The sequence below is a fragment of the Apteryx rowi genome, unplaced genomic scaffold (assembly GCF_003343035.1).
Source record: "Apteryx rowi isolate R43461 unplaced genomic scaffold, aptRow1 scaffold_104, whole genome shotgun sequence".
Classification (NCBI taxonomy): Eukaryota; Metazoa; Chordata; class Aves; order Apterygiformes; family Apterygidae; genus Apteryx; species Apteryx rowi.
The window spans coordinates 870,688-874,671 of record NW_020447242.1 but is presented as its reverse complement, the minus strand read 5'-3'; positions in this window follow the sequence as shown (position 1 = coordinate 874,671).

Genomic DNA, 3,984 nt, shown 5'->3' with positions numbered 1-3,984 from the left:
GCGGCGCCGTGCGAAGGCGGCGGGTCCCCGGGGATCGCGGCCAGTCGCTTGCCCGCGTCCGCCGCGCTTATCGGCAGCGCCCGCTTCTGCCCAGCCGACTGACCGCCCTTCCCCACGCTGTGCTCGGCGGGAATGCTCGAGTCGTCTAAGAAAATGAACGCAAAACTTTTAAAAGTGGAGCTACCGCTGCCGGGGCAAAATGTTTTCAGGCTTCAAGGGGTCAAGGCAGAAACTACACTGGTCACTCCCCTAAACTACAGCTATCRGTGCGGCCACCCGTTATGTTACAGTGTTCATTTGGATTTACGTAAGGACGCCTTTTTCACAAAAAAACTAGTGCGAGGAAAAATGGGCATTTCAGTTAAAAAAATTCTCCTGATGATGCYGAGTGTTGCATTGCTAGAGGCAGGCCTGAGGGGAAACTTCCCTGGGTAGCTGCAGAACGTACAATAGTTTTTAAAAGAAGGAAGAAATTAATATTCCAAGCTTTAAAATTTTCACATTTGGCACAGTCTTTTAAACTGACACTTGTTAAACAATGAGCAACTACATTTTTCAAAAAGTGCATAAAAGCAGAAATAATTTTCTAAGTACCTATTGGAAGATTAGTACAGTCCAAAAATCAATAGTTTTATATTTTTATTGATAGTGTAGCATTCCTAAAGTAGGATTCAGATGGAGTTTATTACAGCTTTTGAAAACTTTAAGCTACTTACAAGTGATATTCTTTTTAGGCCTAAGTGCACACCAGTAAGGACTCATATTCTTCTTATAGAAATTGTTCCATAAATCTCTTTAAATATATTTAAGTACTATAGGTTTGCATTTAAATAATATACTACTTTTGTGCTTTTAAACGTCTAAGGTGCCGAACAAGAATTGTAAACTGTGAAGTAACTACTATGGAAAAGATTAAGTAAAGCATTGGAGGCGGATGATTTTGACAATAAAGAGGGTGTACGTGGTGAGTGTTTAATATTTATTGCATTTAATATTACAAAGTACTATTTATTGTTTTCAGATTTAATGCTAAAAGCAAAGCCTGGAGAGTAAACTCTGCTGTATTATGTCCTTACAGGTACACCTGTGACAAAGGCTTTCTGTAATCATTGCTTGATGTATATAACACCATTTTAGTAATGGCATGCCATTTTATTTAAAGTTCATATGTCAGCTGTGCCTACCTTGCAAATATTTTTTTGCAATTAAATGATTTTACAAGGAATCATGTACATTTCAGCTCTCTGCAATGGTTTACAAAGCATTTAAATTGTGTTCCTGGAATATATATTCTATTATCTTTGAAATTATCTGAATTTATAGCTTTTGTTCATTATAAAAGCATATGGATTGAGGGAATATTCTGAATGAATGAAGAACAAATACAGTACTTTTGAATAATCTTGTGGGGTAGATTAATCTATAGCCTCAATTTCTCTCAGGGTGGGTTGCTGTGGCAACCGCCCCAGCTCACTTTAAAATAATTTTGTAAAGCTCACTTTAAGCGCTGCACCCAGCGTGGGCCAAGTTTAAAAGCAGCCAGACATGGGAAGAGGTGTTATACTGCATTGCTCTTGTAAGATAGGGAGGTGGTGGAAGAGAGCGAGGCGTGGAGTGGGGTAGAGCAGAACTTTAAACAGAAAATAGAAACTAATCCACCCCAGGGTTAAGATGCAAAGGAGGTGGATCATTGCATAGTAACCTTAATGCTTTTCAGTTTAAATGTCATTAAATGATGTAAGCTGGCAATCTCATTTCTCCTAAGGAAAAGGTATGTTCAGCATCCACAAAAGAATAAAAACGGACTTTGATTACCTTCTTCAGAGGAATGCATTATAAGCCCATCTTGAGATAATCACACTTGTAAGGGAAAGAGATAGTTGGACACACTTCACTTGTTGATAAAACTTTGGGGAACTGTTTTTGTAGCTATTACATTTTCACTGGTGTCTCATTGTTTAAAATAGTGTGTGTATTAGGTGGTGGATTAAGAAAAAAGTAATTATGTCAGCTGACCTACACATGACCTGTCAACAGGAAAAGGAGTAGATCTGACTCTCTTGCAAGAAATTCAGAAAGGATCCATTTGTGGAGCATCAGTACAAGTACAGATACTGGAATGAGGGTGTTTGAAATTATTCCAGATTTTAAAATTAAATGCAGCAACATAGAAAAATCCTAAACACTTCCAAAGATACTGCATAGCTTCATGGCTTATCTAACCCTGAGATGAGTGAGAAAGCATGATTCCCTCCCTCATATCTGTCTGTCCATCTAGTATCTGAACCCTGTTTTAAAAACTGAGGTGTCCTTTACATGGATCTGATGAATTATACTCATGACAAAAACTTGGCGTGGCTTTAAGATACTCTCATATGTGAAGGTCGCAACTATTTAAAGATTAGGCCACAAGAGCCTACATGGAGATGTAGTAGATGTGTTAAGCTGCTGTGTATGTTATTTTCTGAAATATTTGCCTACTCTAATAATTGCTTTTAAGCTAAAATAGCACTCAAGTTCCATCTTGCCCATTGAAGGGCTGTGTTATCAACTAGCCACAAACCCAAAAACTTATTTATCCTGTACAAAAAAAATCGCATGACAATCATTTTCAACTGGAGCACAAAAGTGCAAAGGATTAACACAGTTTTCTATTTTTGCCACCAAGAAAATGTTAATATTACTGGAAAGCTGGGTGCCACACTGGGAGACCAAAATTGTCTGCAGAACAGGCATAGCAAGGGTACAACATATTCCTTTCCTGCTGTGCTTATTGCCAAACCTGGGGCTGAGCAAGTGTTTCTTTCCCAACGTTATACTGGACTCCACTGCTGACGCTGCCAAGGATATGTGCCGCTCGCCACCATTTACACTGTGCTTGGCTCACGTCTGTCTGCCCAGTGGTCCTGGGCACATTAGTATCACTGTTGTTGCTGTTGTTGTTGTTGTGGGTGTATTTTACAGGATGTAACTCTCTGTCCATTAAGGGTTGTCCGTTCCCTGTATCTAAATCTCATCAAGACAGAGTAGGTCACGACGAGCCTGTAGTCACTAAAAGGTATTCTCTGGGGATCTGAGTCGAGAACAATTGCAGGCTGCCTTTTAGAACTCCATTAGCTTCTTTTTGCTCTGACTATGCTTTGAGCATCCATGTTTTGAGAAGTACAGTTGAATTTAAAAGGCATTTATTCATTGACAAATATGGAACTTCAGAAGTAGGTCAATGGCCCAACGGATGCATATAGGGGAAAAGACTGCAAGACCAAGAACTTAAAATCAACCAAATAGATATTTATCACTGTTGTTTGAATTCAGGCTTTTGGTTTTATCAAGATGTGCTCTTCCTATTTCCAGTACCTTAATCTATCACAAAAATGATAGTCTATGCCTCAGTAAAGTCTCCTGCTGCTCTCAAAGGATTGCAAAAGGTGGTTATCTGCATAAAAATTAAAACAAGTATCTGCAAAGTCCAGTTTTACTCACTAATTATTACATGTGCTTAATTTGGATTCAGACTCCCAGACAGTATGCTCCTTTCAGTCTGGGTATAAAAGCAAATGAACATATAAAAAACGTTCTGTCCTTTTGCACAGTGTGTTGGGAATAGGGCATTTCTGTGGATAAGCCTGACAAGAGCCCATCTCAGACAGTAGGCTGTGATTTGGACTTGTGCAATTAAGCGAGCAGTATTTTATCTAACCAGCATTCCTGTTTGCTCAAGGTGGCTGCTTATTTGCTGCCCCCAACTTTGCCAGCGGGATTGTTGCTGCTCCGCGGCGCTGCTTCCTGTGCCGCGTGCCGGGGTGAAGTCACCGGCAACTGGATCCGAGACCTCAGGAGTTGGGGAAGTCGGGCTGCGGGCTCCGGAGCAGCGGCCCGGCAGCGGTGCAAGGAGATGGTGTAGGAAATGTCACGCGGGCTAAAAATACCTAGCGCCGGCTGCAGAGTTGCGCTGTGGAAACGTTTCCAAACTGGTGAGGAAGT